This window comes from Eriocheir sinensis, unplaced genomic scaffold (genome assembly GCF_024679095.1).
Source record: "Eriocheir sinensis breed Jianghai 21 unplaced genomic scaffold, ASM2467909v1 Scaffold1073, whole genome shotgun sequence".
Lineage (NCBI taxonomy): Eukaryota > Metazoa > Arthropoda > Malacostraca > Decapoda > Varunidae > Eriocheir > Eriocheir sinensis.
In genome coordinates this window covers 1-22,268 of record NW_026110378.1, presented here as the reverse complement: position 1 = coordinate 22,268, position 22,268 = coordinate 1, and positions in this window count along the sequence as shown.

Here is a 22,268-nt window from a genome sequence, read left to right as displayed (position 1 = left end):
TTTTGAATGTACAGACGCTCAGTTGTTTACACCGCAAGCGGAGCGACGCAGCGCGGAGCGGAGCAGCACGCTCAGGAACATAAGAACATAAGAACATAGGAGTCTGCAAGAGGCCGGCAGGCCTGTACGAGGCAGCTCCTCTGAACCTAAGCTCCCCTGTAGCTCCCGTGTATCTAACCCCACCTAATATCGCTGTCCATGAATTTATCCAATCTACCCTTGAATGCGACAATTGTATTATCGATCCTTCACTGAACACACCTGCTATCTGGTGGCCCTGGTAGAACTAATGAATATTAATATGCATGCGGCGTACGTTCAAATAATTTTCTTACTATTTTTTTGCTATTAATTTGAAATCACATATTTTTCTCATAACTACGGTATAGAAACACTTGACTTACTTGTAGTATTTGAGAAACGAGGAAATGCAAGAAATAGGAAATTTAAATATATATTTTTCCCTTATAAAAAATCGTCAAATGCTCTGTTTTTCCTGTAAAGCTCCATAGAGTGACTGTAATATTATAAGATGCTAAAGATGGATGTATTATGATTTAAGTTAGGAATTTTAAATAATTACAATAATTGCTGAAGGCAGCGTACATACGATATGTTTGGCAGAAGCTTAGAGAAAGATAACATGGAGTGGTCCTCAGCTAGCGCCGCTCTTCACTGTGAAGTGAAGCATGGGGATGAGAGAGAATGAGGGAGACTCGTTATGAGAGAGAGGCAATGAGAATAAGAGAATGTTCAACCGTTCTATAGAGGGGTTGCACGTGACGTCATCATCATCGATCAGCTGATCACTTCTCAGCTGCCCCGCAAAGGCCCACCATTTTGGGAGGCACATATTTACCACAAGAGAGCTCCTCAGCTTTTCCCGCCATGTTACTGTGTTGGTGTTCATGTTAGTGGCCCATCTATTACTGTGTTGGTGTGTGCGTTAGTGTCCATCTGTTACTGTGTGGGTGGGTGTGTTAGTCGCCCATCTATTACTGTGTGGGTGGGTGTGTTAGTCGCCCATCTATTACTGTGTGGGCATGTGTGTTAGTCGTCCATCTATTACTGTGTGGGTGGGTGTGTTAGTTGCCCATCTATTAGTGTTTGGGTGGGTGTGTTAGTCGCCCATCTATTACTGTGTGGGTGGGTGTTTTAGTCGCCCATCTATTACTGTGTGGGTGGGTGTGTTAGTCGCCCATCTATTACTGTGTGGGTGGGTGTGTTAGTCGCCCATCTATTACTGTGTGGGTGGGTGTGTTAGTCGTCCATCTATTACTGTGTGGGTGGGTGTGTTAGGCGCCCATCTATTACTGTGTGGGTGGGTGTGTTATGGTGGCCCATCTATTATTGTGTGAGTGTGTTTGTGTGTTAGTGTCCTTCTGTTACTGTGTAGGTGGGTGTGTTAGTCGCCCATCTATTACTGTGGGGGTGGGTGTGTTAGTCGGCCCTCTATTACTGTGTGGGTGGGTGTGTTAGTCGGCCTTCTATTACTGTGTGGGTGGGTGTGTTAGTCGCCCATCTATTACTGTGTGGGTGGGTGTGTTAGTCGCCCATCTATTACTGTGTGGGTGGGTGTGTTAGTCGGCCTTCTATTACTGTGTGGGTGGGTGTGTTAGTCGCCCATCTATTACTGTGTGGGTGGGTGTGTTAGTCGGCCTTCTATTACTGTGTGGGTGGGTGTGTTAGTCGGCCTATTACTGTGTGGGTGGGTGTGTTAGTCGCCCATCTATTACTGTGTAGGTGGGTGTGTTAGTCGCCCATCTATTACTGTGTGGGTGGGTGTGTTAGTCGGCCTTCTATTACTGTGTGGGTGGGTGTGTTAGTCGCCCATCTATTACTGTGTAAGTGGGTGTGTTAGGCGCCCATCTATTACTGTGTGGGTGGGTGTGTTATGGTGGCCCATTTATTATTGTGTGAGTGTGTTTGTGTGTTAGTATCCATCTATTACTGTGTTGGTGGGTTTGTTAGTCGCCCATCTATTACTGTGGGGGTGGGTGTGTTAGTCGCCCATCTATTACTGTGTGGGTGGGTGTGTTAGTGGCCCATCTATTACTGTGTGGGTGGGTGTGTTAGTCGCCCATCTATTACTATGTTGATGGGTGTGTTAGTCGCTCATCTATTACTGTGTGGGTGGGTGTGTTAGCCGCCCATCTGTTACTGTGTGGGTGGGTGTGTTATAGTGGCCCATCTATTATTGTGTGTGTGTGTGTGTGTGTGTGTGTGTGTGTGTGTGTGTGTGTGTGTGTGTGTGTGTGTGTGTGTGTGTGTGTGTGTGTGTGTGTGTGTGTGTGTGTGTGCGTCCATCTATTACTGTGTGGGTGGGTGTGTTAGTCGCCCATCTATTACTGTTTGGGTGGGTGTGTTACGTCGCCCATCTATTACTGTGTGGGTGGGTGTGTTAGTCGCCCATCTATTACTGTGTGGGAGGGTGTGTTAGTCGTCCATCTATTACTGTGTGGGTGGGTGTGTTATACTGGCCCATCTATTAGTGTGTGTGTGTGTGTGTGTGTGTGTGTGTGTGTGTGTGTTAGTGGTCCATCTATGACTGTGTGGGTGGGTGTGTTAGTCGTCCATCTATTACTGTGTGTTTGGGTGTGTTAGTGGTCCATCAATTACTGTGTGGGTGGGTGTGTTAGTCGTCCATCTATTACTGTGTGGGTGGGTGTGTTAGTGGTCCATCTATTACTGTGTGGGTGGGTGTATTAGTCGTCCATCTATTACTGTGTGGGTGGGTGTGTTAGTCGTCCATCTATTACTGTGTGGGTGGGTGTGTTAGTCGTCCATCTATTACTGTGTGGGTGGGTGTGTTAGTGGTCCATCAATTACTGTGTGGGTGGGTGTGTTAGTCGTCCATCTATTACTGTGTGGGTGGGTGTGTTAGTCGTCCATCTATTACTGTGTGGGTGGGTGTGTTAGTGGTCCATCTATTACTGTGTGGGTGGGTGTGTTAGTCGTCCATCCATTACTGTGTGTTTGGGTGTGTTAGTGGTCCATCAATTACTGTGTGGGTGGGTGTGTTAGTCGTCCATCTATTACTGTGTGTTTGGGTGTGTTAGTCGTCCATCTATTACTGTGTGGGTGGGTGTGTTAGTCGTCCATCTATTACTGTGTGGGTGGGTGTGTTAGTGGTCCATCTATTACTGTGTGGGTGGGTGTGTTAGTCGTCCATCTATTACTGTGTGGGTGGGTGTGTTAGTCGTCCATTTATTACTGTGTGTGTGGGTGTGTTAGTAGTCCATCTATTACTGTGTGGGTGTGGGTGTTAGTCGTCCATCTATTACTGTATGGGTGGGTGTGTTAGTGGTCCATCTATTACTGTGTGGGTGGGTGTGTTAGACGCCCATCTATTACTGTGTGGGTGGGTGTGTTAGTGGTCCATCAATTACTGTGTGGGTGGGTGTGTTAGTCGCCCATCTATTACTGTGTGGGTGGGTGTGTTAGTCGCCCATCTATTACTGTGTGGGTAGGTGTGTTAGTCGCCCATCTATTACTGTGTGGGTGGGTGTGTTAGTCGTCCATCTATTACTGTTTGTGTGGGTGTGTTAGTCGTCCATCTATTACTGTGTGGGTGGGTGTGTTAGTCGTCCATCTATTACTGTGTGGGTGGGTGTGTTAGTCGCCCATCTATTACTGTGTGGGTGGGTGTGTTAGTCGTCCATCTATTACTGTGTGGGTGGGTGTGTTAGTCGTCCATCTATTACTGTGTGGGTGGGTGTGTTAGTCGCCCATCTATTAGTGTGTGTGTGTGTGTGTGTGTGTGTGTGTGTTAGTGGTCCATCTATGACTGTGTGGGTGGATGTGTTAGTCGTCCATCTATTACTGTGTGGGTGGGTGTGTTAGTCGTCTATCTATTACTGTGTGGGTGGGTGTGTTAGTGGTCCATCAATTACTGCGTGGGTGGGTGTGTTAGTCGCCCATCTATTACTGTGTGGGTGGGTGTGTTAGTCGCCCATCTATTACTGTGTGGGTGGGTGTGTTATTAGCCCATCTATTACTATGTGGGTGGGTGTGTTAGTCGCCCATCTATTACTGTGTGGTTGGGTGTGTTAGACGCCCATCTGTTAATGTGTGTTTGGGTGTGTTAGTGGCCCATCTATTACTGTGTGGGTGGGTGTGTAAGTCGCCCATCTATTACTGTGTGGGTGGGTGTGTTAGACGCCCATCTATTACTGTGTGGGTGGGTGTGTTAGATGCCCATCTATTACTGTGTGGGTGGGTGTGTTATAGTGGCCCATCTATTTTTGTGTGAGTGTGTGTGTGTGTTAGTGTTCATCAATTACTGTGTGGGTGGGTGTGTTAGTCGCCCATGTATTACTGTGTGGATGTGGGTATTAGTGGTCCATCTATTACTGTGTGGGCATGTGTGTTAGTCGCCCATCTATTACTGTGTGGGTGGGTGTGTTAGTGGCCCATCTATTACTGTGTGGGTGGGTGTGTTAGCCGCCCATCTATTACTGTGTGGATGGGTGTGTTAGTCGCCCATCTATTACTGTGTGGGTGGGTGTGTTAGTCGCCCATCTATTACTGTGTGGGTGGGTGTGTTAGTGGTCCATCCATTACTGTGTGGGTGTGTTAGTCGCCCATCTATTACTGTGTGGGTGGGTGTGTTAGTCGCCCATCTATTACTGTATGGGTGGGTGTGTTAGTGGCCTATCTATTACTGTGTGGGTGTGTGTGTTAGTCGCCCATCTAATACTGTGTTGGTGGGTGTGTTAGTCACCCATCTATTACCGTGTGGGTGGGTCTGTTATAGTGGCCCATCTATTATTATGTGAGTGTGTGTGTGTGTGTTAGTATCCATCTATACTGTGTGGGTGGGTGTTTTAGTCGCCCATCTATTACTGTGTGGGTGGGGGTGTTACGGTGGCCCATCTATAATTGTGTGAGTGTGTTTGTGTGTTAGTGTCCATCTATTACTGTGTGGGTGGGTGTGTTAGTCGTCCATCTATTACAGTGTTGGTGGGTTTGTTAGTCGCCCATCTATTACTGTGTGGGTGGGTGTGTTAGGCGCCGATCTATTACTGTGCGGGTGGGTGTGTTAGTGGCCCATCAATTACTGTGTGGGTGGGTGTGTTAGTCGCCCATCTATTACTATATTGACGGGTGTGTTAATCGCTCATCTATTACTGTGTGGGTGGGTGAGTTAGTCGCCCATCTATTACTGTGTGGGTGGGTGTGTTAGTCGCCCATCTATTACTGTGTGGGTGGGTGTGTTACGTCGCCCATCTATTACTGTGTGGGTGGGTGTGTTAGTCGCCCATCTATTACTGTGTGGGTGGGTGAGTTAGTCGTTCATCTATTACTGTGTTGGTGGGTGTGTTACGTCGCCCATCTATTACTGTGTGGGTGGGTGTGTTAGTCGCCCATCTATTACTGTGTGGGTGGGTGTGTTAGTCGTCCATCTATTACTGTGTGGGTGGGTGTGTTATAGTGGCCCATCTATTAGTGTGTGTGTGTGTGTGTGTGTGTGTGTGTGTGTGTGTGTGTGTGTGTGTGTGTGTGTGTGTGTGTTAGTGGTCCATCTATGACTGTGTGGGTGTGGGTGATAGTCGTCCATCTATTACTGTGTGGTTGGGTGTGTTAGTCGCCCATCTATTACTGTGTGGGTGGGTGTGTTAGTGGTCAATCAATTACTGTGTGGGTGGGTGTGTTAGTCGCCCATCTATTACTGTGTGGATGTGTGTGTTAGTCGCCCATCTATTACTGTGTGGGTGGGTGTGTTAGTCGTCCATCTATTACTGTGTGGGTGGGTGTATTAGTCGCCCATCTATTACTGTGTGGGTGGGTGTGTTAGTCGCCCATCTATTACTGTGTCGTTGGGTGTGTTAGTGGCCCATGTATACTGTGTGGATGAGTGTGTTAGTCACCCATCTATTACTGTGTGGGTGGGTGTGTTAGTGGCCCATCTATACTGTGTGGGTGGGTGTGTTAGCCGCACATCTATTACTGTGTGGGTGGGTGTGTTAGTCGCCCATCTATTACTGTGTGGGTGTGTGTATTATAGTGGCCCATCTATTATTGTGTGAGTGTGTGTGTGTGTTAGAGTCCATCTATTACTGTGTGGGTGGGTGTGTTAGTCGCCCATCTATTACTGTGTGGGAGGGTGTGTTAGTCGCCCATCTATTACTGTGTGGGTGGGTGTGTTAGTGGCCCATCTATAGTGTGTGGGTGGGTGTGTTAGTCGCACATCTATTACTGTGTGGGAGGGTGTGTTAGTCGCCCATCTATTACTGTGTGGGTGGGTGTGTTAGTGGACTTCTATTACTGTGTGGGTGGGTGTGTTATAGAGGCCCATCTATTATTGCGTGAGTGTGTTTGTGTGTTAGAGTCCATCTATTACTGTGTGGGTGGGTGTGTTAGTCGCCCATCTAGTACTGTGTGGGTGGGTGTGTTAGTCGCCCATCTATTACTGTGTGGGTGGGTGTGTTAGTCGCCCATCTATTACTGTGTTGGTGGGTGTTTTATAGTGGCCCATCTATTACTGTGTGAGTGTGTGTGTGTGTTAGTGTCCATCTGTTACTGTGTGGGTGTGTGTGTTGCTGTCCATCTATTACTGTGTGGGTGGGTGTGTTAGTCGCCGATCTATTACTATGTGGGTGGGTGTGTTAGTGGCCCATATATTACTGTGTGGGTGGGTGTGTTAGTCGCCCATCTATTACTGTGTGGGTGGGTGTGTTAGACGCCCATCTGTTAATGTGTGGGTGGGTGTGTTAGTGGCCCATCTATTACAGTGTGGGTTAGTGTGTTAGTCGTCCATTTATTACTGTGTGGATGGGTGTGTTAGACGCCCATCTATTACTGTGTGGGTGGGTGTGTTATAGTGGTCCATCTATTATTGTGTGAGTGTGTGTGTGTTAGTGTCTATCTATTACTGTGAGGGTGGGTGTGTCAGTCGCCCATCTATTACTGTGTGGGTGGGTGTGTTAGTCGCCCATCTATTACTGTGTGGGTGGGTGTGTTAGTCGCCCATCTATTACTGTGTGGGTGGGTGTGTTAGCCGCCCATCTATTACTGTGCGGGTGGATGTGTTAGTCGCCTATCTATTACTGTGTGTGTGGGTGTGTTATAGTGGCCCATCTATTATTGTGTGAGTGTGTGTGTGTATGTGTTAGTGTCCATCTGTTACTGTGTGGATGGGTGTGTTACTGTCCATCTATTACTGTGTGGGTGGGTGTGTTAGTCGCCCATCTATTACTGTGTGGGTGGGTGTGTTAGCAACCCATCTATTACTGTGTGGGTGGGTGTGTTAGACGCCCATCTATTACTGTGTGGGTGGGTGTGTTAGTCGCCCATACATTACTGTGTGTGTGGGTGTGTTAGTGACCCATCTAATACTGTATTGGTGGGTGTGTTAACATAAGAACATAAGAACATAAGAACGCAGGAGTCTACAAGAGGCCGGTAGGCCTGTACGAGGCAGCTCCTTTGACCCTAAGCTCCCGTGTATCTAACCCCACCTAATATCGCTGTCCATGAATTTATCTAGTCTATTTTTGAATGTGACGATTGTATTGGCACTCACCACATGACTGCTAAGCCTATTCCACTCATCCACCACCCTGTTAGTAAACCAATTTTTGCCTATGTCCCTGTTGAATCTGAATTTATCCAGTTTAAACCCATTACTTCGTGTTCTACCCGGTTCTCTTACCAACAAAACCTTATGAATGTCTCCCTTATTATAGCCCTTCATCCATTTATAAACCTCGATCATGTCTCCATGCACCCTTCGCCTTTCCAGAGAAAGCAAGTTTAACTGTTTGAGTCTTTCCTCGTATGGTAAGTTTCTCAACCCCTGAATCATCTTAGTCATCCTCCTCTGCACCGATTCTAACATTTTGATATCCATTCTATAGTAGGTCTGACTTGCCCCAGGCATGAGTTACGTGGGCGTACCCTTGGTCTCCTCCACTCAGGTTTGTACAGTACAGTACAGTATAGTACAGAAACGACTCTGTGAGCGAGATCGACACGCCTCTCCAAGTCACTATTCAGTGTCCATGTCTCATAGCCATAGCACAAGCAACTTAAAGATTCGAATCTTTGTCCGCCTGTATAAATATTGACAACGCCATATACTCGTATTGAGCGACTCCATAACACCACGTCGAGTGACTTCCTGGTGAGACCCACCATTGTTATGCACTATGCTACCAATGTCTGTGAAACTTTTGGTGACTGCGACATCCTCACCACATGCATGGACAAACTGAACTGTGTCATCCAGCAAGCCTCCAAACGACTGGACATTGGTTTTGGCCCTCCTCTTAACCTCACCTTCTCTTCCTCACCGAAACACTAGTTTCTGAGGCTACTGACAGTAATCTCTACTCTGTTCCCTCCTACTATCTCTATCCTCAATATCAATCCAAAGCTGGATGTTGCGTCTACGTGCGCAACGACATCACTTGCTCTCGTGCCCACGACCTTGACTCTTCTGAATTTTCCGCCATCTGGCTAAGACTTCATTGTCATTCTATTACTAAATTCATATGTGCTGTTTATCTTTCACCTAATTCTACTAACTATGTAAAATTCTATGACTACCTGAACTCTAAAGTAGAGCACATCTTGACCCACTCTCCCTTCGCTTAAATCTCCATCCTAGATTTCAATGTTCACCACCAGCTTTGGCTTTCATCCTCTTTCACTAACCAGCCTGGTGAACAAGCCTACAACTTTGCTGTCCTCAATGACTTAGAGCAGTTGGTTCAGCACCCTTCACGTATTCCCGACCGTCTTGGAGACCGGCCCAATATACTAGACCTCTTCCTTACCTCTAACACTTCTACTTACTCTGTCAAACTGTTTTCTCCGTTGGGCTCCTCCGATCACAACCATATTTCTGTATTCTGTCCTATCGCTCCTGTACACCCTCTGGACCCACCAAAGAGGTGATGCTTCTGGAATTTTGCTTCAGCTCGGTGGGACGACCGGAGGATGTACTTTTCCGGTTTCCCGTGGAATGATTACGGCTTCCAGGATAGAGACCCCTCTGTGAGTGCCCAGCGCATCATAGAGGTGATTATCTCAGGAATGGAGGCATACATTCCACGTACTTTCTCTACTCCCGATGCTAAAAAGCCTTGGTTTAATCACGCTTGTTCTCGTGCTGTCAAAGATAGAGAGGCAGCTCACAAAAGGTACCAGAGCCTTCAAACTCCCGTTAACCATGACCTTTACATTTCCGCCCGGAATCGTGCCAAATCTATTCTTCGACTTACCAAAAACTCCTTTATCTATAGCAAATGTCAACACCTTGCTTTCTCTAATTCTTCCAGAGACTTCTGGCACTTAGCCAAAAATATCTCCTCCAATTTCACTTCTTCCTCTTCCCTGCCTTTTCTTAACCCAGACAGCAGCACTGGCGTCTCTTCTATCTCTAAGGCTGAACTCTTCGCTCAAACTTTCTGTAACAACTCCACTCTGGACAATTCTGGGCATATTCCTCTTACTCATCCCCCCTCCGATTCCTTTATGCCTGTTATTAAGATTCTCCCTAATGATGTTTTCTATGCCCTCTCTGGCCTCAACTCTCAGAAGGCTTATGGACCTGATGGAGTGCCTCCTATTGTCCTTAAAAACTGTGCTTCCGAGCTGACTCCCTGCCTGGTCAAACTCTTTCGCCTCTGCCTATCAACATCTACCTTTCCTTCCTGCTGGAAGTACGCCTACGCACAGCCTATGCCTAAGAAGGGTGACCGTTTCAATCCCTCAAACTACCGCCCTATAGCTTTACTTTCCTGTCTATCTAAAGCTTTTGGATCAATCCTTTAACCGGAAGATTCAAAAGTACCTTTCCTCTTCTAACCTTCTATCTGATCGCCAGTATGGATTCCGCAACGGGCGTTCTACTGGCGATCTTCTTGCTCTCTTAACTGATTATTGGTCATCCTCTATTAGCCGTTTCAGTGAAACTTTCTCAGTTGCACTAGACATATCGAAAGCCTTCGATAGAGTCTGGCACAAGTCTTTGCTTTCTAAACTGCCCTCTTTCGGATTCTATCCTTTTCCCTGTTCCTTTATCTCCAGTTTCCTTTCCGGCCGTTCTATCTCTGCTGTGGTAGACGGTCACCGTTCTTCTCATAAACCTATTAACAGTGGTGTTTCACAGGGCTCTGTCCTATCACCCACTCTCTTCCTGTTATTCATCAATGATCTTCTTTCCATAACAAACTGTCCTATCCACTCATACGCTGATGACTCCACTCTGCATTATTCAACTTCTTTCAACAGAAGCCTGTGCCTAAGAAGGGTGACCGCTCCAATCCCTCAAACTACCGCCCAATAGCTTTACTTTCATGTCTATCTAAAGCTTTTGAATCAATCCTTAACCGGAAGATTCAAAAGAACCTTTCTACTTCTAATCTTTTATCTGATCGCCAGTATGGATTCCGCAAGGGGCGTTCTACTGGCGATCTTCTTGCTCTCTTAACTGACTCTTGGTCATCCTCTCTTAGCAGTTTCGGTGAAACTTTCTCTGTTGCGCTAGACATATCGAAGGCCTTCGATAGAGTCTGGCACCAGTCTTTGCTTTCTAAACTGCCCTCTTTCGGATTCTATCCCTCTCTCTGTTCCTTTATCTCCAGTTTCCTTTCCGGCCGTTCTATCTCTGCGGTGGTAGACGGTCACTGCTCTTCCCCTAAACCTATCAACAGTGGCGTTCCACAGGGCTCTGTCCTATCTCCCACTCTCTTCCTGTTATTCATCAATGATCTTTCCATAACAATCTGTCCTGTCCACTCGTACGCCGACGACTCCACTCTGCATTATTCAACTTCTTTCAATAGAAGACCATCAAAACAGAAAGTACACAACTCCAGACTGGAGGCTGCAGAACGCTTAACCTCAGACCTTGCTATCATTTCCGATTGGGGCAGAGGGAACCTTGTGTCCTTCAATGCCTCAAAAACTCAATTTCTCCACCTATCAACTTGACACAATCTTCCAAACACCTATCCCCTATTCTTCGACAACACTCAGCTGTCACCTTCTTCAACACTAAACATCCTCGGTCTATCCTTAACTCAAAATCTCAACTGGAAACTTCATATCTCCTCTCTCGCTAAATCAGCTTCCTCGAGTTTGGGCGTTCTGTATCGTCTCCGCCAGTTCTTCTCCCCCACGCAGTTGCTATCCATATACAGGGGCCTTGTCCGCCCTCGTATGGAATATGCATCTCACGTGTGGGAGGGCTCCACCCACACAGCTCTTCTGGACAGAGTGGAGTCTACGGCTGTTCGTCTCATCAGCTCTCCTCCTCCTACTGATAGTCTTCTACCTCTTAAATTCCGCCGCGATGTTGCCTCTCTTTCTATCTTGTATCGATATTTCCACGCTGACTGCTCTTCTGAGCTTGCTAACTGCATGCCTCCCCCCCTCCCGCGGCCCCGCTGCACACGACTTTCTACTCATGCTCATCCCTATACTGTCCAAACCCCTTATGGAAGAGTTAACCAACATCTCCACTCTTTCATCCCTCACGCTGGTAAACTCTGGTTCAATCTTCCTTCATCTGTATTTCCTCCTGCCTACGACTTGAACTCTTTCAAGAGGAGGGTATCAGGACCCCTCTCCTCCCGAATTTGACCTTGCTTTTGGCCACCTCTTCTGATTATTTTATGGGAGCAGCAATTAGCGGGCTTTTTTTATGTTTTTTTTTTGTGCCATTGAGCTACCTCCTTTGTTGTAAAAAAAAAAAAAAAAAAAAAAAAAAAGACCCTCTCAACAGGAATTACATGACTCCAGGCTGGAGGCTGCAGAACGCTTAACCTGAGACCTTACTATCACTTCCGATTGGGGTAAAAGGAACTTTGTGTCCTTCAATGCCTCAAAAACCCAATTTCTCCACCTATCAACTCGACACAATCTTCCAAACACCTATCCCCTATTCTTCAACAACACTCAGCTATCACCATCTTCAACACTAAACATCCTCGGTCTATCCTTAACTCAAAATCTTAACTGGAAACTTCACATCTCGTCTCTCACTAAATCACCCTCCTCGAGGTTGAGCGTTCTGTAATTACAGGCTCACGGAGTAGAGGGTAAAGTTTTGAACTGGGTCAAGGCGTGGCTTAGCAATAGGAAGCAAAGAGTGCAAATCAATGGTAAAAGATCTGACTGGGGATGTGTTACGAGTGGGGTCCCACAAGGTTCGGTATTAGGTCCACTTTTGTTTATTATTTATATCAATGACTTAGACACAGGAATTAGTAGTGATATTAGTAAATTTGCAGATGATACGAAGATCGGTAGAGTAATTGAGTCGGATCAGGACGCTAGTATTCTCCAAGGTGAACTCAACAGATTATATGACTGGGCGGATAAATGGCAGATGGAGTTCAATGTAGGGAAGTGCAGTATTCTGAGTGTAGGTAAGAACAACCCCTCACATAACTATTGCTTAAATGACACTCTCATAAGTAGGTCTGGGTGCGAGAGGGATTTAGGGGTCTTAGTGAGCTCTGATCTCCGTCCAAGGGCACAATGCATTCAAGCTAGAAATCGAGCTAATAGGGTACTGGGATTTATTTCAAGGAGCGTAAGCAACAGAAGGAAGTCTTCCTCAAACTATATTTAGCATTAGTTAGACCTCATCTTGACTATGCGGTTCAGTTCTGGTCACCCTACTATAGAATGGATATCAAAATGTTAGAATCGGTGCAGAGGAGGATGACTAAGATGATTCAGGGGTTGAGAAACTTGCCATACGAGGAAAGACTCAAACAGTTAAACTTGCATTCTCTAGAAAGGCGAAGGGTGCGTGGAGACATGATCGAGGTTTATAAATGGATGAAGGGCTTTAATAAGGGAGACATTCATAAGGTTTTGTTGGTAAGAGAACCGGGTAGGACACGAAGTAACGGGTTTAAACTGGATAAATTCAGATTCAACAGGGACATAGGCAAAAATTGGTTTACTAACAGGGTGGTGGATGAGTGGAATAGGCTTAGCAGTCATGTGGTGAGTGCCAATACAATTGTCACATTCAAAAATAGACTAGATAAATTCATGGACAGCGATAATAGGTGGGGTTAGATACACGGGAGCTTAGGGTCAAAGGAGCTGCCTCGTACAGGCCTACCGGCCTCTTGCAGACTCCTGCGTTCTTATGTTCTTATGTTCTTATGTCTCCGCCAAGTTCTTCTCCCCCGCACAGTTGCTATCCATATACAGGGGCATCCTCGTAACGAGTATGCATCTCACGTGTGGGGGGCTCCACTCACACAGCTCTCTTGGACAGAGTGGAGTCTAAAGCTCTTCGTCTCATCAGCTCTTTTCCTCTTATTGATAGTCTTCTTCCTCTTAATTTCCGCCGCCATGTTGCCTCTCTTTCTATCTTCTATCGATATTTTCATGCTGACTGTTCTTCTGAACTTGCTAACTGCATGCCTCCCCCCCTCCCGCGGCCCCGCTGCACGCATCTTTCTACTCGTGCTCATCCCTATATTGTCCAAACCCCTTATGCAAGAGTTAACCAGCATCTTCACTCTTTCATCCCTCACGCTGGTAAACTCTGGAACAATCTTCCTTCTTCTGTATTCCCTCCTGCCTACGACTTGAACTCTTTCAAGAGAAGGGTATCTGGACACCTCTCCTCCCGAAATTGACCTCTCTTTCGGCCACCTCTTTGGATTCTTTTTGTGAGCAGCGAGTAGCGAGCTTTTTTTATTATTGTTTACTTTTTTTGTGCCCTTGAGCTGTCTCCTTTGTTGTAAAAAAGGAGAAGAAGAAGAAGAAGAAGAAGACCTTCAGTCCCAAAGGCTTCGCCTCCTCATGCAGCACTTCGACCTCCAGCGATACCGCGAGGAGTACAGCATCGTCAGCAAAAACAAGATCAATGACCTTGATGTCGCTAACAGATGCTCCTCAACGACTTTGATCAGCAACGTTGCCTAATACACTCTCCATGGAAGTGTTGAATAGTGATGAAGCAAGGACGCACCCCTGCCTCACTCCTTAATTAACAGGGAAAAGTCAGAAACGCCTTCCCCACACTTCACAGCACTCTCAGTTCCAGAGTAAGGGTGAGTCATCAGGTCAGTAATCCTTGCAGGAATCCCAAGCATCCACAGAATATCCTAGAGTGCCTTGCGATGCACTGAGTGAAAAGCTTTCCTGAGATCGACTTAGGTTGCGAGCAACCGCTGCCGAAACTCACGTCGGTGTTCCACGGGAAAGCGAAGTGTTAAGATCCGGTCAATTGTTAACTTGCCGGGAGTGAGCCCGGATTGCTCAGGTCACTGTAACTTCAGCAGATGAGATCGAATTCGCATCAGCAACAGATGATCGAGCACCTTACCCGGCATACTGAACGGTGTAATACCGTGGTAATTGTTACAGCCCTGTCGATCCCTTTCCCTATTCTAGATTGGGATCACCAACCCCTTTTCCAGTCAAGAGTAATTACACCGGACTGCCACAAGGCTGACACCACCGCATGCAACCCATGGATCATGACTTAACTCCCAGCTTTCAACATCTCTGCGGTGATATTACAGATCCTAGCTGCCTTTCCACCTTTCAATTTCCTCACAACCTCTCTCACTTTCGCAAGAGAGGTTGGAGTTTTGTCTGTTGATGGATAAGCAGCTGCCATAAGCAGCTGTCCGCCTGGGGTTTCTACCGTGTACAATTACCCAAAGTACTCGGTCCAACGAGCCCGGTACCCAACCGCCTCTGATACTATCTGCCCGTCAGCCGTTCGGATAGTACTCATCTGAGAAGTGGATTTGGAGAGGATCTTCTTCAGAGTTCGAAAGGCAGGTCTGTCATTTGCATTTAAACAACCCTCGACATCCTCAGCGAGATCTCTGACATAGCTGTCCTTATCCCTCTTTAGAAGGGTTCTAGTCAATTGTGACAGAGTCCTGCATCGCACCGAGTCCCCAGCCAGCCTGGCAACACGACCCTCCTCTATATTCTCCAGTGTGCCTCTCGAGAAAACGCCAATCCTAGACCTGGGGTGCTCTCCAATGCACTCCTCAGCAGCTTTGAGAGTTTCACGTTTAACCTTTAACCCGACAACTCTCCAGGGTCCTCCAAAGTACGAAGCACTTCAAACCGACTTGAGACTGCCGCTGCATACTGCTGGGCACACGCCTGGTTCCTCAGTTTCTGAAGATGAAACACTGGGAATTTGCTTCTTGAGATATTTTTGGACCTGATGCGTCTTTGGTCGGTAGTGAAGAACTTAGCACTCCGGAAAACCTTACAGTTCTGAAGGATCTTCCAACAAGTTCAAATAAGACCTCCACACTTCGCCAGCATTCCTATACCAAGTCTAGCGGTAAGGGTTGCGTCTTTGGAACCAGGAACCAGCACTCCTTAGTCTTCTGAACTTTGCAAAGTTCAAAAGGAGTGAACTGCTTACGTTTCTGGTCCCACAGCCGTGGGGACAAATATATAACTGGTAGCCATCTATCTCTGTGCCAATAACTGCACTGAAGTCGCCCAAGGCAGTGAGTGTGTCGCGTCGGGGCACTGGTCAACTATAATCAAGCTTGGAATAAAACATTTCTTCCTCCTCGATTTCGCACATCTCGGTAGGGGCGTACACTACTATAAAAGATATGAAGCCCAAGGTGTGCTTCAACCTCACCAGCATCATGCGCATTGTCTCCTGTAAACAAAGACAAGCAGGAGAAAACCGAGATATCAATAAATCAATGCAACCCTAACGGTGTTGTTCAGCGATTTTTCCTTTCCATGTAAACTTGATGATAGCGCCCTCTTTCATGTCCTCTCCCGCAGCCTCTCTTATCAATCTTCTCTTTTCTCTCGCCATAATTTTTCCTTCCTCCTCCTCTCTTTTCTTCATCGCATTTTCTCCATCATCACTTTGCTCTCTTGATTTCTAGGTTTCCTCCATTAGCTCTTATTTCACTCTTTCCCACCGCCCTTCTTCCTCCTCTCCTTTGTGTGCCACCTTACAAATGATTTCCTTCCTTCTATACCTTTTCAGTTAACCCTGCGCTTTTCCTTGAACCCACTTGCCCACCCCGTCGTTGTGGTTGTTTAACCATGGCAAATGGAAAGAGTAAGTGGAAGGAACTAAAGGAAGGAGGAGCTAGGGAAGATTACAGGAAGGTAAGTCATGGAGCCTTCCCCCTGTACGATCCCATCACATCTCTCTCCTTCTCTCCCTCTACCTATCCCTACACCCATCAGCCTGCCGTCTCCTCACCTCTCCCTACACCCCGCCCACCAACCCGCTCTTTTACCTCGTATAGGTTGTTTGAGTGACAGGTCTTATCTTTTTTGTGCAGGTCTTGTGTTTTGGACTTTTAGGCATTTACGTGTTTCGTTTTTATTACGGGCGTTTACGTGTTTCGTTTGGTTACAGGCGTTTACGTGTTTGTTTGCCGGGCGTTTACGTGTTTCGTTTTTATTACAGGCGTTTACGTGTTTCGTTTTAGTTACAGGCGTTTACGTGTTTCGTTTTTATTACGGGTTTGTGTTTCGTTTTAATTACGAAAGCGTTTACGTGTTTCGTTTTATTACGGGCGTTTACGTTTAATTACAGGCGTTTACGTGTTTCGTTTTATTACGGGCGTTTACGTGTTCGTTTTAGTGAGCGTTTACGTTCGTTTAATTACACATGCGTTTACGTGTTTCGTTTAATTACGGCGTTTACGTGTTTCGTTTTAATTGCAGGCGTTTACGTGTTTCGTTTTAATTGCAGGCGTTTACGTGTTGCGTTTAATTACAGGCGTTTACGTGTTTCGTTTTAATTGGCGTTTACGTTGTTTCGTTTTAGTACAGGCGTTTACGTGTTTATTGTTTTAATTACATGCGCTTCGTGTTTCGTTTAGTTTTGGCGTTTACGTGTTTCGTTTTAATTGAGCGTTTACGTGTTTTCGTTTTAATTACGAGTTTACGTGTTTCGTTTTTTGCAATTACAGGCGTTTACGTGTTTCGTTTAATTACAGGCGTTTACGTGTTTCGTTTTAATTACAGGCGTTGCGTGTTTCGTTTACAGGCGTTTACGTGTTTCGTTTAATTACAGGCGTTTACGTGTTTGTTTATTACAGGCGTTTACGTGTTTGTTTTAATTACAGGCGTTTACGTTTTCGTTAAGGCTCAGACTCGACACAGGCACTGGTTCAGGCTCAGGCTCTGCTTTGAGCACTAGTTCAAACAAGGCTCTGGCACAGGCACTGGTTCAGGCTCAGAGCTCTGGCACAGGCTTTGGTTGAGCAAGGCTCTGCTGGAGCACTGGTTCGGAAGCAGACTCAGGCTGGGCACTGGTTTGAATCCAGGCTCCTGGCACGGGCACTGGTTCAGAGCTCAGGCTCTAGCACGGGCACTGGTTCAGGCTCAGGCTCTGGGCACTGTAGTTCAGGCTCAGGCTCTGGCACAGGCACTGGTTCAGGCTCAGGCTCTGCTTTGGGCACTGGTTCAGGCCTCAGGCTCTGGCACAGGCACTGGTTCAGGCTGGAAGGCTCTGGCACGGGCACTGGTTCAGGCTCTGGCACGGGCACTGGTTCAGGCCTCAGGCTCAGGCACGGGCACTGGTTCAGGCTCAGGCTCTAGCACGGGGCACTGGTTCAGGCTCAGACAGAGCACGGGCACTGGTTCCAGGCTCAGGCTCTGCTTTGGGCACTGGTTCAGGCTCAGGCTCTGGCACGGGCATGGTTCGGAAACCGAGGAGCTCTGGCACACGGGCACTGGTTCAGGCTCAGACTCAGGCACGGGCACTGGTTCAAACTCAGAGCTCAGGCACAGGCATAGTTCCAGGCTCCAGGCTCTGGCACGGGCTGCTGGTTCAGGCTCAGGCTCTGCTTTGGGCACTGGTTCAGGCTCAGGCTCCAGGCTCTGGCACGGGCACTAAGTTCAGGCTCAGGCTCTGGCACGGGCACTGGTTCAGGCTCAGGCTCTGGCGGGCACTGGTTCAGGCTCAGGCTCTGGCACAGGCACTGGTTCAGGCTCAGGCTGCTTTGGGCACTGGTTCCAGGCTCACGCTCTGGCACGGGCACTGGTTCAGGCTCTCAGGCTCTGCTTTGTTGCCTGGATTCAGAGCTCAGGCTCTGGCACGGGCACTGGTTCAGGCTCAGGCTCTGGCACAGGGAGCTGGTTCCAGGCTCAGGCTCCTGGCACGGGCACTGGTTGAGGCTCAGAGCTTTGAACTGGATTTCAGGCTCAGGCTCTGGCACGGGCACTGGTTCCAGGCTCAACTGCTCTGCTTTGGAGTACTGGTTCAGGCTCAAGGCTCTGGCACAGGCACTGGTTCAGGCTCAGGCTCCTGGCACAGGCACTGGTTCGAGGCTCGAGAGCTCTGGCTTTGGGCACTGGTTCAGAGCTCAGAGCTCTGTGCACGGAGCACTGGTTCAGGCTCAAGGCTCCCTGGCACAGGCACTGGTTCAGGCTCAGGCTCTGGCACGGGCACTGGTTCAGGCTCAGGCTCTGGCACGGGCACTGGTTCAAGGCTCAGGCTCTAGACACTGGTTCGAGCTCAGGCTCTGGCACGGGCACCTGTGGTTCCAGGCTCAAGGCTCCTGGCACGGGCACTGGTTCAGAGCTCCAGGCTCTGGCACGGAGGCACTGGTTCCAGGCTCCAGGCTCTGGCACGGGCACTTCTTGGTTCAGGCTCAGGCTCTGGCACGGGCACTGGTTCCAGAGCTCGGAGGCTCTGGCACGGAGCACTGGTTCGAGGCTCCAGGCTCTGGCACGGAGGCACTGGTTCAGGCTTCCAGGCTCCAGAGCACGGAGTCGCTGGTTCAGGCTCAGGAGGCTCTGGCACCGGGCACTGTGGTTACAGGCTCAGGCTCTGGCACGGGCACTTAAGTTCAGGCTCAGGCTCAGGCTGGGCACCTGGTTCAGGCTCAGGCTCTGGCACAGGCACTGTGGTTCAGGCTCAGGCTCACTGAGCACTGTTTCAGGCTGAGCACGGGCTGGGTTCAGGCTCGACTTTGGCACAGGGGCACTGGTTCAGGCTCAGGCTCTGGCACGGGGCACTGGTTCAGGCTCAGGCTCTGGCACGGGGCACTGGATTTCAGGCTCAGGCTCTGGCACGGGCACTGGTTCAGGCTCAGGCTCAGGCACGGGCACTGGTTCAGGCCAGGAACTCTGGCACGGGCACTGGTTCCAGGCTCAGGCTCTGGCACCCGGGCACTGGTTCAGGCTCAGGCTCTGGCACGGGCCACTGGTTCAAAGGCTCAGGCTCAGCAGCTGAGCACTGGTTCAGGCTCAGGCTCTGGCTTTGGAGCACTGAGGTTCAGGCTCAGGAGCTCTGGCACGGGCACTGTGGTTCAGGCTCAGGCACGGGCACGGAGCTGGTTCAGGCTCCAGGCTCTGGCACGGGCACTGAGTTCAGGCTCAGGCTCTGGCACGGGCACTGGTTCAGGCTCAGGCTCTGGCACAGGCACTGGTTCAGGCTCAGGCTCTGGCACAGGCACTGATTCAGGGCTCAGGCTCTGGCACGGGCACTGGTTCCCGAGCTCAGGCTCTGGCACGAGGCACTGGTTCAGGGAGCTCAGGCTCTGGCACGGGCACTGGTTCCAGGCTCAGGCTCTGGCACAGGCACTGGTTCAGGCTCAGGCTCTGGCACGGAGCACTGGTTGGAGAGGCTCAGGCTCTGGCACAGGGCACTGGTTCCAGGCTCCAAGGCTCCCTTTGGCACGGGCACTGGTTCAGGCTCCAGGCTCTGGCACGGGCACTGGTTCCAAGGCTCAGGGCTCTGCTTTTTGGAGCACTGGGTTCAGGCTCAGGAGCTCTGGCACGGAGCACTGGCCTCAGGCTCCAGAGCTCTGGCACGGGCACTGGTTCAGGCTCAGGCTCTGGCTCAGGCACGGGAGGCACTTGGTTCAGGCTCAGGCTCTGGCACGGGTAGCTGGTTCCCGAGGCTCAGGCTCTGCTTTGAGGCACTGGTTCAGGCTCAGGCTCTGGCACGGGCACTGGTTCAGAGCTCAGGCTCTGGCACGGGCACTGGTTCAGGCGTCACGCTCTGGCACGCAGTGGTTCAAGGGTCTGTTGTTTTTTGTATTGTTTTCAGGCGTTAACTGTTTACGGGCGTGTTGTTTTGGAGCGTGTTGTTTTGCAGGAGTCTAATTGGCGGAGCCTGTTACGTCAGGGATGTCTCTGGGACGATGCGGCGAGGTAGAGGAGAGCCTCCCTCCGTGCTAGATGTCGCCAGCCTGCACCTCTGCTGGGCTAGGCAGACGCCTCCTCCTCTTCGGGCCCCAGGTTAGGGAACATCCTCTAAATCGCTCTCAAGGTTTCGATTGAAAAGCTCGAGACGCCGCAAACGTTAGCCGGAATATTAAATCGATGAACTAAGTTGCTGAAAGCCGGTTGTTGCAGTGTTTGTAAGTTTTCAGATGGACGTGAAAAGACGGGTGAAGAGAAGGAACACTTTTTAACGCCATCGGCCCCTCTTTCTGTTTCCTTAAAATGTAAGCTAACTTCCACAACCAATTCCGCCATCTTATGCTTCCCTTCTGCCAGCCGGAGGAGGAAAAACATCAAAACATAAAAAATTACAACTCAGGCATAAAATATACAAGACATAAGGAAAAATAATAATATCTACATAAAAACAACCAATAAAGACGAGCATAGAACAAAATCTGAATCTATAGAAAATTTAGATCTAGTTAAACCCCACGCAGTTCTGTATACACTAGAATCACTGGATTATTTTTGTATTGTAATGTAATCAACGCACATTAAATATTTACTCTTTTAACCTACCGCAGTGACCTCAGGCAAATACTGAAGCTTAGAACCAGCATCATGCAAAGTCTAATATTATTAAAGTTTTCAGTAACATTTCCGAACAACACTGAATTAATCTCGGCATATTTATTTCCCAGCACATCACTGAATTATTCTCGACACATTTATCATCAACTTAACGAACATGAAGAATAATTGTAGCCGCCACTCCACCTTCACGCTACTCACAACAGACACGAAAAAAGTAAAATAAATTACCCACGTCGTATTTTCATCCGCCAGACACTGTTGAATTAGTCTTCCAGACCTTTCACGACTAACGCACATTTATGGAATTTTACTCTTCATATTGCCCCTTTACCTAAAACTTTACTTAATCCGGCGACCAATTACACAAAAAACTATTACACCAGTTGCTCGTTATTTCAACATCAAGTTCTATATGTTCTATGCGTGACCTCCACCTGACCTCACCCTGTCCACGTAAATCCATAATCCTGTCATTAGCATTGTGGCCTTACCACACCTGTCCTATTCTCACCCTCCTTTTGTCCCTTGCAACTCATAACCTCCCATCATGTAAAGCTTGCCAAAAAACACAGCCCTTCTTCCTGCAGCTTTGCCCTAAATATACATCTTCTTGCGCCTGTTCCTTCAACCAACTCTCTGTAACCTGTCTGAAACTCACCTATTCCTCTTAGCACGACATGCCTCATAATCTGTCCTTCTGTAACTCAATACATGCATTCCATGGAACCAACTGTGCCAATGTAAGAATGATTCTCCCGTATTACCTGTCTCAAGCCCAAACCATTTCACTTCCTGACCACACCTGGCTGATGCCTCCTCATATTGTCTTCCCGTGATCTCAGTTGGCCGATTAGTTGTCATTACCTGTCTCACCTTACCCATACCTACCTTCCCTCTTCCTGTTGCCACACGCCCTGCCCTAACAAACCCGCAACTTCAATCTTCCCTCACCTGCCCATTTCATATCCATTACCTGTCCACTCTTTACATGTCCTCCCAACGCCTCGTCTTCCTACGACCTCTGACTTGCACCCCACCCGACCCATGTATCTAGTTAACTGTCCCCATCTTACTGCCGTCACGTGTCCCCCAAGGTGGACTGTAATGCCATTTAATCTATTAGTCCTTGAAAGAGGTACTTGAAAGGGAAGCCTGTGGGGATACCTGAAGAGGAGGGCAAAAGGACACCAGCGAGGAACATCTGAAGGGAACACCTGCAGGGAACATCTGAGAGAAGTCGAGGCTTCTTTAATCCACAATGTTAACTGAATATGGCCAAAAGGTGGTGGCCAGTGTGTGTGTGTGTGTGTGTGTGTGTGTGTGTGTGTGTGTGTGTGTGTGTGTGTGTGTGTGTGTGTGTGTGTGTGTGTGTGTGTGTGTGTGTGTGTGTGTGTGTGTGTGTGTGTGTGTGTGTGTTCACTTCATCTTTTTCCCTACATTCTAAACGCCCACCATCCACCAGTGTCTTTCTGTCCATGCTTCTCTATCATTTTTTCGTTGCCTTTGATTTCAACTTCGTTTTCTTTGATTTGCTGCAAGTTTCCCATTCGTTTGTT